Source organism: Psammomys obesus, unplaced genomic scaffold (assembly GCF_907164565.1).
Source record: "Psammomys obesus unplaced genomic scaffold, mPsaObe1.curated_primary_1811, whole genome shotgun sequence".
NCBI classification, from domain to species: Eukaryota; Metazoa; Chordata; class Mammalia; order Rodentia; family Muridae; genus Psammomys; species Psammomys obesus.
The window spans coordinates 2174188-2188908 of record NW_026596125.1 but is presented as its reverse complement, the minus strand read 5'-3'; positions in this window follow the sequence as shown (position 1 = coordinate 2188908).

Genomic DNA, 14721 nt, shown 5'->3' with positions numbered 1-14721 from the left:
CCCCCCCCCCCCCCCCCCCCTCCTCCGCTCCCATTCCTTGATCCTCTGGCCAGGGCCGAAAGCCCGCACTCCCTAGCCCACGGCAGGCCTTCTGCCCAGGCTGCCCGTGCTGCTGGGCCAAGTTTTCCGTTTCTGGAGCCACTCCCGCTCGCCCTGCCTCGCAGGCCTGGCTGATCTTCTAGAAGAAAGCTGGCTACAACAGCGTTCTCCCAGCCTGTGTCTCAGACCCCTTGATTACCCCTCTCCCGGGTCATAGGAGACTGGAGACATAGTGCCTTCCTTCGAGGCCTCCTGGCACATCTGGGCGCCACAAGTGAGCAGGAGGCCTGAGCTGACATCTGTTCTCCTGGAACACCCTCAGTGCCCTTGCCCACCACAAACTCGTCCTGTCCAAAGCTGGCCTCAGACTGTCTTTTGCCATGAAATTCTTCTGGTCAGAGTGAGGAGGCCCAGCTGCCTCCCCCACAGCGCACAGAGCATAGCAATGCCAAACACTTTTGGCTATTCTTTGTGTCTTGCTTAGATTAAAAATATGCCACCTACCATGGTCCGGACACCAGCCCAGTTCTAAGAGACAGCATGTCCTGTGTGCTTAACTAGTCATCCAGACAGCAAGGAACCCAACGGTGCCAAGGTTTATTGGCATCACAGGGCCCATCTCTGTGTGTATCCTCATGTAAGCCTCCAAAGACACAAGAGATTGAGAACAATCGTTTTCATTACTTTCCTAAAGCCCAGAGGGGCTCAGCCCGGGAAACCAGTGATGGCTGCTGGTTCCTCTTCTCTCCCCGGATCCCCTAGCCCACTGGTGAGTCAGCCTGGTGCTTCAGCAGTGCTCTGAAACAGTGTTCTTAACGTAGTGTGGCGCTGTGTCCTGTCGATGTGGCATATTGCATAATCTGTCCCCAACCGAGTTCCAATTTCTTGTTTATTTTTTTTTCTTCCTTCCTTCCCCCACCCGTGCCCAAGCTCTGTCACCTCTCGCAGGTTTCCCACATAAATTCAGAATGCCCTTCCTTTTCCAGTCCCTCCTCAGCTGGCGGACAATATTCAGTTTAAGCACTGCTGGTTTGGGGCCCAGCTTCCCACACGGACAATTATTTGCTGGTCTAGGCCTCCGTACCATCCCTCTGCAGTGGTTCTGCAGACTCTACCTCGCTGTAAACCATGGTCTATCCTAGATTATCCGTCTGTGCCTGGGCCTCACATATAGGAGACCCTCAGTACATATAAATGGAATTGCTTGCCGAGTGGCTGCAGGAACAGGACTGGACCTAAGTGAGATGGTCTGAATAGGTTATGGCCCCATACACTCATTGCGTGGCCCCCAGGGAGTGGCACTATTGGGAGGCGTGGCCTTGCTGGAGTAGGTGTGGCCTTGTTGTTGGAGTGGGTGTGGTCTTCTTGGAAGAACACTGTGGAGGTAGGCTTTGAGGTCTTACGTGCTCAAGCCATGCCCAGTGTAGCCCACAGTCTCCTTCCGCTGCCTGCAGAGCCAGAAGAGAACCCTCAGCTCCTTCTCCAGCACCATGTCTGCCTGCATGCCACCTTGCTTCCCACCATGATGATGAACTAAACCTCTGACACTGTAAACCAGCCCTGATTAAATCTTTTCTTGTGTAAGTGTTGCCGTGGTAATGGTGTCTCTTTGCACCAATAGAAATTCTAAAGCGCTCAGCAAGCCACGTTTGCCTACGGAACAATGCCTGCATCAGACTCCAGCTGATCCTTCCCCCTTCATCTCCTGGTTCTTAACTCAGTGTCCCTTGGCCTGGCACAGCAGGTCCCTCCTTCTTCAGCAGCCTGACTCCCCTTTGAAGAAAAAAAAAAAAAATCTTTGTAACTGCCACCCTGGCCTACATACACTCCTCCAGAAAGCTCCAAATGGGTATTATAGAGGCTTAAACTGTGGTGTGTGACACAGTCACACACAAAACAGCACCGCCTTGGAATCAAGCCCACCACAGCTTCACTACTCCATAGTTGGGCATGGAGGAGGGGTTGCCTAAGCTCCTGTGCCTGATGACTTCATCTGTGAAAGCATTTCATGCAGCAGGCAGAACACGATGAGTGTTTAGTAAGTACCGAGTGCCATTTTAGAGGCCAGGGACACATGACACGTGTCGTTTCGGAAACAGAATGTTCACTGTTAGGTCCTGTGGCAAAAAGTTTTATCTGCTTTCCAGCTGACGGTCACCAACCCTGTGAGGCAGTTGCTCTTTTAGCTCTGATCCTCTGATGGGGACAGCAGGTTCAGAGCATTGAAGACGTTGACCTTGTCCCAGGAGCTGCTAGAGACTAAGGAGCAGCCAGGCGAAGCTGACTCTTCGTCCACTGTCCAAATGCTGTTATATGTTTCTCATGTTTTGTTTTCAGCTACTCTTTCAAGGACCCAGAAAAGTGACCCAGAGGCTGTGTCACGATGGAATCCAAACCTGCATGCTCTGATCCTAACTCAGCAGCCCCTGGAGGGATGTCCTCAATCCCCTTCACTACAGCTGAGATGCTTGACCTGCTTCTAGCACTGAATCGGGTTGCTGGGCTGCTGAGGGCATTTCTGCCAGCAGGGAGCCTGAGCCACAGACCATAGGAGCAAGGGAACAGAACTCCTCCATCTTAAAAAGGCATCAGAAGACTTGCGGGTTAGGGCGCCACCTGGCGGACATAGCTTTGGGCTTCAGGCTTCTCAACTTGGCTCCTTACATGGAAGAGTCCTTCAATAGCTTTGGGACGTTATTTTTAGCCTCTGGAACCTTGAAAACATTCCAAGAGGCAGCGGAGCAGACTCTCTGGAAAAGCGTAACTATACAGGAAAAAAAAAAAAAAAAAAGGCTTTGATTCTGTCCTACTCGAGGACTCTAGTCTAAGCATCTGCCAGACGCAAACACATGGGTGTAGAAAGTAAGAATGAAGAGGAATCACCCCTGTCCCCAAGTGCTGGCACTCTGCTGGTTGCTAAGGGACAGCTGTGGACACAAAAGACAAGTAAAGGAGGGTTACAAGTAAACTATAAAATAAGAGAGACTATTGCGAGGGGAAATCTGGGGACTTCTCAGTCAGAGCTGTCATGGAGGATGGGCAGTATTCAGACCAGAAGGAACAGGAGGGGCTATCCGCAGGGGCCCTGAGCTTGCTGGATGTCCCCCTGGTATACCTAGAATAGAAGAACCACGATCGTTCTTTCCCCAATGACCCTTCATTGCGTGGGTGCAGCCTGAGACCTCGGGGATAAGACACTACGTTGCTCCGAAGAGGAGGAGAGTTTACAGTTAGGCAAGTCAATTTGGCCCACCAAGGGGTCCACAGGCCATAAGCAGCCTGGACTCTGGATAGAGGCAGGAGCTAGGGGCAACAGTCTGGGCGTGGACACATGGTGAAGGAATTTGAATGGCAACCCCTGCTCACCCCAAGGGATGTCAGCTAGCCAGACCAGAAGCCATAAGGTCCCCAGGGGCTCACTGTTGCCCTGAGGCCGTACCATCAAGAAGAGACCTGGAAATGTTAATGGAACCTCCCACTGGGTCTCTGATGGGGACATGCAGGCCCTAGCTAACCTCAGCTGGGAATTACTTGGCCAAGGGGCTCAGGAGGGAGAGGGAGTAGCCCAAGAGGAAGATCCAACATGTACAGAGCACCTCCACCAGGCAGCCCTCAGTGCTTGCCACCCTGACCTGGTTCACCTCCCACAACAGTGCTGTAACAAGACAGGTGCTTAAAAAAAAAAATCCTCAATTCAAAATAAGGAAAGTGAGGCACTGCAGTGCTTCACAAATCATCCGGTGTGTGCGGCAACTTGAAGAGAAAGAAACCGAATCCACACATTTGGTCTCCAGATGTAGACTTTCATCACTGTGCCTATCTGGGACGTCAGCTTTAGTCTGAGGGAAGATGAAACTCTTTCTCTGTGTGGTAGAAAAGAGAAAGTCCAAATGCCTGGCGATGGGTGAGCAAGGAGGAGCCAGGAAGAAGCCTAAGAGGAGGGGGGGTATACAGGCCCGTCTTGAGATCCACGCTTGGGAGCTTGGCCCTGCCTGCTGCTTGTTTCTCCTGCTATGGCACCTCAGGATGGGGCTGTCCCCTGATCCCTTTAATGCAAGAAGATGGACTGGAAAGGCAAGGCTGGAGCTGAGTGGTTCTCTGCCCTGAGTGTCAGCTGCATCCTCTAAAACCTGTGAGACTGACAATTTTACTGTCTCCATGTGACAGGAGGACAATGAGATTCAGAAGTTGAACTAGTAAGTAGCAGAGCAAGGAACTCAGGTTCCACGCATGGACACTAGAAACCACATCGGCTGTCATCAGGCTCCGAATCCGCTTTAACCATGCACTCCCCAGGAAGGCCAGCCTCACAGGAAATGCTTTACAAGACATTGCCCACTCGGACCACTTGGCTCTCCAGCCTCTGGAGTCTCTTAGAGATGTGGAAAGACACCACCCTGGCCTCCATTCTGCCCCTGAGAGACCTCCCCCATCCTACTCAAATGGAATAAAACCCCGCTGCCATGCCCCAAAAAGGTCAAAGTCACACAAGCCATCAGAGAGACGTGGCCTGACCCAAGTAGCCAGCTGACTGGCACAGACCAAATAAGGCAACAGGTGGAGTTGAAATGCTATGGGAATTGAGTCCTCCATCCTCAGGGCCTCAGCCCCGGCTGGTGTAGCGGCTCTGGGCAGGAAGCCCTATAAGACTCAAGGCAGACCTCTCCTGTTCCATGCCTGACCCCTGGTGGTGCCCCCAGAATCATCTTCCTGTGATATGAGTTAGTAGTTGCTCCTGTTGGAACTCATGCTGAGGTAGCCAAGGCAGCACATGTCACAAGTATGTGGGGAGCAGAAATTCCGGGAAGTCAGAGAAAGCTGGAATAGAGAGGAACCTGCCAGGGAGGGGGGGGGGAATTCTCCACAGAAACACTCAAGGTGATGGAGAGGTGGGAAGGAAAGAGAGGGAAGGGAGAAGGAAGGAGACAGAGGGAGAGAGGAGGGAGGGACACACAGAGAGAGAAATCACAAGGAATCTGCTCACAAAATTCCAGAGGCGCAAATCTGCCGTTGGTCGGCCAGAGGCCCACTGGAAGGGAATCAGCACCCTCCAGTTACTCCAAGGAGGATCAGGCTTTTCGTGGGAGTCAGATCTTCAGCTGATTGGATGAAGCTCGCCCCTGTGGGGGGAGGCTGAGGGGGTGACGGAAGTGATCTGCTTCACTCAGTCTCCCAACTCACAAACTCACCTCACCTAGCAGCATCCTCACAGACTGTGTCTTAGTCCATTTGCTGTTACTGTAACGGAACACTTAAGACTGGAGAGTTTATAAAGTTTGTCTTGGCTCCTGGTTCAGAGGGCTGAGAAGTCCGTGTTTGAGCAGCCACATCTGGTGAGGGCGATAGCTGCTTCAGCCCATAGCGGAAACGCAGAAAGGTAAATGGATGCACGCGAAGGAGGCGGCCTTACGTTATAGCCTCGTCTACAGCTCTCAGAGTGACTGACTCCGCCTGTGAGAGACCGCCACTGGATGAGAACGGTAACAAGCACCTCCATGACCCACTCACACGGTAGCATCCTGCCGCTCAACGCGGGTACCATGCCCATCAGTGGAAACCAGCCGGCATCGTTAAAGGAAAGGGTGTTATTCAGACCGTAACTCCCAGAAAATTGTTTAGCCGCATATCTGGGCACCCTGTGTCCTGGTCAACATGCACAATTGCCTTCATAAACTGATATGAATAGCTGAAAGATGATGAGAGGCTGACAGCAAGCCTCCCGGGGCTTGCTCCAGGTCACAGCTGGACCCCATTACTGTGCGCACACACGGCTCACAGGATCCTCACTCCCCATTTCTTTGCCTGAACTAACTTACATATGCCTTGCAGTGACTTGTGCTCAAACAAGTAGGTCTGGGGCCACACTGGCAGAGACTGAACCCTAGTCCCATTGTGTGGGAAATTTTTCTTTTTAGTATTTGTTATTTGAGACAGGGTCTCACTATGTAGTCCAGGTTGGCTTCAAATGAGAGAGCCTCCTGCCTTGCTCTCCTAAGTATAGAAAGTACAGATGTGCGCCACTGCACCTGGCTTCATGTTTGTTGTTTATTTAATTAGCAGCACTGTTTCATTTTTCTCCATGAAGATGGTGGGCCTGTGTTCCCTTTCCATGAGTCTGGGCAAGCTTGTGATTTGATTGTAAGTAATGGAGATGGCCACAGCGACACTTCTGGATGCTTTTAAAAGATAGCAATAGCTTCCTTCCTGTTTTCTATAACTCACCCTGAGCCACCACACCACCTCTGGCTACGGCGAGGCCACCATACTCCAGGTCACACAAGGAGCCAGTAAGAAACTGCAGCCAACAGTTTCCCAGCCCAGGCCAAGGTGTAGACGTGATTTCAGTGGAACTGTGATGTCATCTCCAAACTTTGAGACTTCCCTGCTAAGGTCTGGACCTCTGGGGACAGACACTAACCACTCCCAGCGGCCTCTGCCTGAACTCATGTGTGTCAACCATGGTTTTAAAGTGTTCTGGGGTTTGTGACTCTTTGACATCCTGGGGCTTTGCAGCCCATGCAGGTGGAAGTTCTCTCAGGGTTAGTGAATGCTGCAGCAGCCAGGTCCTGGAGACAGAGCCCAGAGAGAAGGCACCCCAGATTCCCTGCCTCCCACCACGTCTTGCCAGATCCCTTTACCAACAAAGACAAAGCTGAGCATTTTACTGACTGGACAGCAAAAACACCTGGTTTGATCTACACTGTCGCAGAGCACAGGGAAGGTAGAATTGTTGTTGAGAGGTGCTACGTTAGTAGAAAGTGGCAAACCTTCTGAAACAGTGATATGACATAATGCAAGGCAAGTATATAAATGCAGGTTTATTGGAAGCAGCTCTTGGCTGCCATGCAGGAGGAGGGACGGAGAGAGTGGGGAACCAAAATGTCTGGATTGTATAGTGAAGGGGAAAGTTAAGCCCCTGACCCTGGGCTGGAAAGTTCAAGGTAGGGGGCAGGTATACCAGCCACTTACTTTCTGCAGCAGATAGGAACAAGGGATGCTGGGAGAACCTGGGGGCCAAGTCCACTTTGGTATGGTCTGAAACCCGACAGTCAAGCCCTGGGGAGACCCTGACTCCATACACACCTTTCCTGTGCATGTGAACCTTTGTACAATACAGCAACTATGCTGTACTGTATATCCACTTGAAGAGGTGCGAAGCCAGATGTGGTGGCAAATGTTATAATCCCAGCACTGGGAGGTACAGGGGAGAGGGTCAGCCACAAGTCTGAGATCAGACAAGAATATACTGAGAGTTCCACCACACTGCAAGATCCTGTCTTCAAAAAATTACAACTGTCTTTCTTATAAGCAAAGAGGTTCTTACCCTCTCTCTGCGAGATGAGACACGACCCCCACAGACATCTTGTGTCACTGGCTATCCTAAATGCTTACAGGGCTTAGAGCTGGAGCTCAGTGCCAGAGTGCTTGCCAGGCAGCATGAAGCCCTGGGACCCATCCTCAGCTCTGCAAACAAAACTGAAACACACTTAAGTCTGTCACAGGCTCACAGAATACTGTTGCCCAATGGCTGAATTGTAGCGTTCGTTTCCAACAACTCATGTGTAAATGAAAATTTTAAGAAAAGAGTTTAGCTGGGTGTCGTTAACGCATGCCTTTAATCACAGAGCTCAGGAGGCAGAGCCAGGTGGGTCTCTGTGAGACTGAAATTAGGCTGGTCTACATAGCAAGTGCCAGGACTACACAGCCAGACCCTGTGTCAGGAGAGAGAGGGGAGGGCTTCATGCTACATTCTAGGCATGTTCTGCCCACTCGCTGGCCGACTTCCTAATCTTCCAGGAGATGGCATCAGGAGGGGAGGGCTTGGGGGGGACGTAATAGGGTCATGGCAGCAAGCATTTAATGAGTGTGATTAAATGCGCTCATCTCCTGAGAGCCGCTTCTCAGGACACAGCAAGAGGTACTGTCTATGAAACAGGAAGCAAGCCCTCACCAGGTGAAGAACTGGCTGACCCCTTCATCTCGCTTAGAAGTCAGTCTGTGATGTAACAACTCAGGTAGACCAAGACATGAACAAAACACCACATGCTTACAATAAACAGAAACCACTCAGAACTGCTACAGCCAGGTGGAGGCTGGGTGTTAGTCCCATGCTACAATGGGCACCTGTGGCTTCTTTGAATGCCCATCCATGTTGGGCAATCTTGACTAGAACCCTGACTTCCTGGAATTCTTTCCTTCTTGGTAAAGCCCAGCAATTCGTTTCTTTCTTTCTTTCGTTTTCTTTCTTTTTTCTTCCTTTCTTTCTTTCTTTCTTTCTTTCTTTCTTTCTTTCTTTCTTTTTTTCGGTTTTTCAAGACAGGGTTTCTCTGTGTAGCCCCAGCTGTCCTGGAACAGAGCAGGTTGGCCTCAAACTCACAGAGATCCACCTGCCTCTGTCTCCTGAGTGCTGGGATTAATGGTGTGCACCACTGGTTCATTGATCCAATTGTGAGGGGACGGAGACCTCACTCACCCTGACTCCATTGAGCTGCCATAGTTTCTGATTAACCCTCAGGGCACCTCAGGGAATCCCCTAGTTTTGAAAAATAGTTCTCTTTGCTTGCATGTGACAGGCAGACTGGAATGTGGTTCCCTCTGACTTCAGCCTCCAAATGCTCATGATTTTGTGGAACCTTATGTCTGGAAGTGAGGATAGGACCTGTATATGGCAAAGGTAAATGGCTTCATGATGATAGTCCGTTCGGTAGGACTCAGTCTTGTGAGCATACATGCCCTAGGAACACTCCTTACCAACAGTTTGAGAAAACAAGGATGACCAGGAACCATGGAACTTTCTAGAAACCTCTGGTTGCTGGGGGCAGCCACCAGCTGGCCAAGAAACCAGCTAGTCCTCGGCCTCACAGCTTCATGAAGTGGAATCAGCCAACACCTTGAATGGTCTTGGAAGAGCCTGCACAGTTAAGACTGCAGTCTCCAAGACACAACGCCACCTCACCACCAGTGGTGGATGCGTCAGCTCCTAAGCTGTGACGTAGCCAAGCTCTGCCCTGTCTCCTGACCCAAAGAAAAGGACATAACTGTGCTTTTCCCCATTCCTGTGTGTGTGCAATGGGAGTGTGCACACGTGCCAGTGTCCATGTGGCCAGAGAACAACTGTGTGGGGGTGGGCTCTGTCCCTCCACCCTTACATGGGTTCCAGGGGTCAAGTTCAGGTTGTGCAGCAAGATTTTTACTCACTGAACCACCTGGAGGGATTTTTCTGAAATTGCTACTCCAGAGTTCTGTGATCTAGTAATTGCACTTTTTTTTTGGGGGGGGGGGATGGGGGGATTTGAGACAGGCTCTCTTTACATAGCCCTGGAAGTCTTGGAACTATGCACAGCAGGCTGGCCTTCTATACACAGAGATCTGTCTGTCTCTGCCTCCTCTGTTGCTGGGATTAAAGGCGTGGGCTACCACTGCCTGACTAATTACACATTTTTAAAAAGCAACCAGGATTCATCTAGGTAAAGCCTAACTCAAAAGCATAAATCACGTTATGTCTGGGGTCGAGGCTCCATAGGAAGAGATTATTGGTCTTTATAACAGTCATAAAAGAGGCTGAGAACTGCTTGCGCAGTATATTCCTATAACCCCAGCACTTACAGGGCTTGGGGAGGCACGAGGTCAAGCTCATTCTAGGTTATGTATCAAGTTCTAGGGTAGCCTAGGATAAAAAACAAACAAACAAACAAACAAAAAAAAAAAACAAGAGACCTTTTTGCCATTATGTTTTTATGTCTATATGTTTAGATATATGTGTGTGTGTGTGTGTGTGTGTGTGTGTGTGTGTGTGTGTGTGTATACACATGTATATGGAAGCCAGAGCTTGACATTGAGTGTCTTCCTCTAACTTTCTAACTTATTTTTAAAATCATGTCTGTGGTGGTTTGAATAAGAATGGCCCCCAATGGCTCATAGATTTGAGTGCTTGGTTACCTGGAAATGGCACTATTTAAAAGGATTAGGAGGGGTGGCCTTGTTGGAGAAGGTATGGTCTTTTTGGAGAAAATGTGTCACTGTGCGTGGGCTTTGAGGCTTCAAAGGCACAAGTCAAGCCCAACGTCTTTCTCTCTTCCTGACGCCTGCGGATCTGGATATAGAACTCTCAGCTACTCTCCAGCATCCTGTCCGCCAGCAAGCTGCTATGATTCTCACCACGGTAATGGACCAAACCTCTGAACTGTCAGCCAGTCCCAATTAAATGCTCTCCTTTATAAGAGTTGCCATGGTCATGGTGTCTCTTCACAGCAATAGAACAAAATCTTTCCTTTGTACATGTGTACATGTGTATCTATGTGGGTCTGTGTGCATGGTGCAAGCATGAGCCTATGGACATATAGAGAGGCCAGAAGAGGACATCAGGTGTTCGCTAGCCTCTCCACTGACTCTTTTGAAGCAGAGTCTTTGCTGAACCTGGGGCTTGCATTTCTCTGATAGGCTGGGAGCCAGAAGGTGCTCATGTCTACCTACCTTGGAGCTAGAATTACAGGTGCTTCCGGGGACATTTGCCTTCTTCTCTCTCTCTCTCTCTCTCTCTCTCTCTCAGGGCCTCCCAGTATTGCCCTCACTAACATGGAACTCACTATGTAGCCCTGGCAAGTTTTGAACTCACAGACCTCTGGTTCTTGTGGAATGTATACAATTTACCGTTGTTCTTTCAAATACTGATTTCTCTACCCCAATATCTGGTTTCAATCTGGACATTGCATTGTAATGTTTATGCTAAGCATCACCTGTCTCAAGTTTGTGTAAACATGCCACCGTTTGTTTTCTGTATGGTCAATAAAACAACCAGCCAATGCTGAGCAATGGAGAGAATAGGTTGGGACATCCTGATCTGGAGGGGAGGAGAAAGAAACAAGTAGGAGGAGTCAGAGAGGACTCATCAGTGAGGAGAAGAACTGGAACCACCAGGAGAGACCTAAGATATGACGAAAAGCAAGTATAATGTGGGAAATCTGAATGGGAGGAAGCTATGTGGGCTTGGAGGTTTAGATGGAGTAATCATTGCTCAGCATTGTGCCCTAGGTTAACTAAATACATCCTAGTCTCTGTGTGGTGATTTGGGTATACAGCTGGTTTAGGAATAACCACTGTTAACTAAAATCAATAACAAATATTAATAACCAACAACAGCCATCTTCTTGCCTCAATTTCCTTATTTCTGGGATGGAAAGCACGTGCCACCATGCCTAGCGGGTGCTGGAATCTAAACTCTCGTCCTCATGATTTTGCAGCAAATGCTCTTAAACACAAAGCTATCTCTCCAGCCCTTCTCTCAACATTATTACTTCATTTTTACTATTTGATTGTGTGAATGTTTTGTCCACTTGTATGCCTATGTATCACATGCATGCTTGGTGCCCTCAGAGTCCAGAAGAGGGTGTTAGATCCCCTGAAAATGGAGTTAAAGACAGTTGTGGGCCACAATGGTGTGTGCTAAGAATTGAACCCAGGTCCTTTGGAAGAGAATCAAGTGCTCTTAACCACTGAGCAATGTCTCTGTGCCTCGATTTATTTTCGAGACACATTTTTCAAGCTCTCACTGAACCTTGAGCTCAGCAATTTGGCTAGACTGGCTGTTAATCACCCCAGGGACCCTCTTATCTCCGCCTCTCCAGCACTGGGATGACAGGGCACACTGTCATGTTTGTTTGTTTGTTTGTTTTCATGAATTCTGGAGATTCAAACTCGGGTCTTCATGCTTGTATGGAAACCACTTTACCAACTGAACTTGTTTTTGTTTTTTGTTTTTTTTCCCTAAAGGTAAAACCAACCATAAAGTGTCAAATCTATGCACATTGTTTTATACCCTATAGAATAAAATCATGACTTCTCATTAAAATAACAGAAGTATTGCCAAGGGGAATCTCGGTGTGGTCATTTGAGTGACATTGTGATATCAGTCTCAGGAATTTGAATACTCGGTCACCAGCTGGTGGTACTGTTTGGAGAGGTCTAGGAGAAGAGTTATGTCCTTGTTGGAGGAAGTATGACACTGGAGGTGGACTAACTACATTCCAAGAATGGTCTCTGCATCTGGCTTGTGGCTCAAGATGTGAGCTCTCAGCTCCAGCCTCCAGGCCTGCCGCCACCAAGCCACCGTATGGACTGTTATCCCTCTGAAACCATAAGCCCAAATAAATCTTTCCTTCTCTCGGTTGCCTTGGTCATGGTGCTTCATCACAGCAATAGAAAAGTAACCAAGACACCCATGGTGGTGGAAAAGGCCCCATCTGAGTCTGTGGATGGCGACCCTAACAGAAATGCTGTGGGCAAGGAAGGCATACTCTCGAACTGTGATGGCTAATATTTACTGTCAACTTGCCTGGAGTTGGAACCACCTACCGGATAGCACCTACATACTGCTGCAAGGGTGTGCCCAGAGAAAATAAACTCAAGAAGGAAGATCTGCCCTGAATGTAGAGAAGACCATGCCATGGGCTGGGTCCCAAACTGAACAAAAAAGGGAATGAGAGTTAAGCCCTGTCTTAGTTACAGTTACTACTGCTGTGACATAACACCATGACCAAAGCAAGCTGGGGAGGAGAGTTTTATTTGCCTTACGCTTCCACATCATTGTTCATCACTGAGGAAGTCAGAACAGGAACCCAAGCAGGGCAGGGACCTGGAGGCAGGAGCTGATGCAGAGGCCGTGGAGGGGTGCTGCTTACTGGCTAGCTCCCTGTGGCTTGCTCAGTCTGCTTTCTTATAGAACCCAGGTCCACCAGCCCAGGGATGGCAGCACCCACAGTGGGCTGGACCTGCCCCCATCAATCACTAATTAAAATGCCCTACAGGCTTTTGCAAAGCCCCGTCTTATGGAGAAAGGCTGCCTGTCATGCTGCCATTTCCGCCCTCTGTCATGAATGGATGCTGATCACCTCGACAGTGCATCAACCATCACATCCATCTATCACATTACAGTGTGACATTGCATCACATACATCATGATAATATTACATCGTTACATGGAGTCATTCTGATAATCAGTAAATGACAAATGCTTTTGATGTATTAGTAAAACCTGCATAATTTGGAAGGTGAAAGATGGACACCACAAAAAATTACTAAAGTTCTAAGGGCATTCAGTGCCTTGAACCATGTCACACAATGTTTTTGTTTTGTTTTGTTAGATTTATTTACTATGTATACAGATCTCATTCTAGATGGTTGTGAGCCATCATATGGTTGCTGGGAATTGAACTCAGGACCTCTGGAATGGCAGCCAGTTCTCTTAACCTCTGAGCCATCTCTCCGGCCCCCACACAATGGTTTTTTTTTTTTATGCTGAAAGACATTTATACTTTTTATCACTTATATCAACAAGAGGCACAATACTTTTTTAAGTTTGTTTTTTAATTTTGAAAGCAACACGCACCATATTAAAGCTCACTACTCCAAGCCATTTGCAGGGTCTCCATCTGGGCTGCTGGCTTTAAATTTGGACCAGATTAAGGGAAGGCTCTTTAGGAAATTCAGACTGTAGAAAGGACGAGCCTCCTTCACACATAGCTCCTGAGTTCCCAGATCCAGCAGCAGCAGCATCTGCGGTAAACAGGAATTGCTCCCCTGCCAGCCATCCCCTCTTGGTCCTGCTAGCAACTTGTTGCTCAGATGGCAACATGTGCAGGAGTAAACCATGGGCGTGAACTGGTTTGGGATCATCATGGCAATCTGTTGCTCTATTTGCAATGGTTTAAGACTGAATGTACGATCCCGTTTCAGCTGATGAAATGTGAGGATAAATTTAATGGATGTTGAGGAAAGATTGTCCTCATTATTTATAATCAATGCATGAATACTATCAAAGGAGCAAGAGGACCAGGGACAAATAGGAGGAGCTATTTTCAGAAGACATCTGATAAAGGACTGCTGAAATAAACAAAGAACTCTCACAATTCAATGGAGAAAAATGAATGCTCTGTCGAAAATGAGCCAAAGACTGAAACATCACCAAAATTTATGGATGGCAAAAATGCATATGAAAATATGTTTAACATCTTGTGTCTTTAGGGAATTGCAGATAAAAAAACAACAACAGTGTAATGCATGAGTACCTATTACAATGAGCAAAATCCTCAACTGGGTATAGTGGTGCATACTTATAATCTCAGCATTGAGGAGACAGAGGAGGAAGGATGGCAGCAAGGAGGTCACCATATCCACATAACAAGGTCTTATCTAAAAAGTAAATAATAATAATATTAATAAATCAAAATCCAAAACAAAGGCAACATCAAATGTTGGCAAGGTTGTGATGTTACAAAGGCCCATGGTTCATGAGGATGCAAAATGGACCAGCCACGTTGAAAGACAGTTTGACAGTTCCTTATATAACTTAGCATAGCCTTACTATAGTAATTGTGTTCTTTGCTCTTTGCTCAAACGAGTTTAACATCCACACAAAAGCCTGTCCAGTGATGCACAGAGAAGCTTCATTCACTATTTTTCAAACGTGCAGGCAACCAAAATGTCCTTCAGAGGCCAGCCTGGTCTACAAAGGGAGTCCAGGACAGCCAAGGCTACCTAGAGAAACCGTCTTGAAAATCCAGAAAGAAAGAAAAAGGAAAAAAGAAAGAAGGAAGGAAGGAAGGAAGGAAGGAAGGAAGGAAGGAAGGAAAGAAAGAAAGAAAGAAAGAAAGAAAGAAAGAAAGAAAGAAAGAAAGAAAGAAAGAA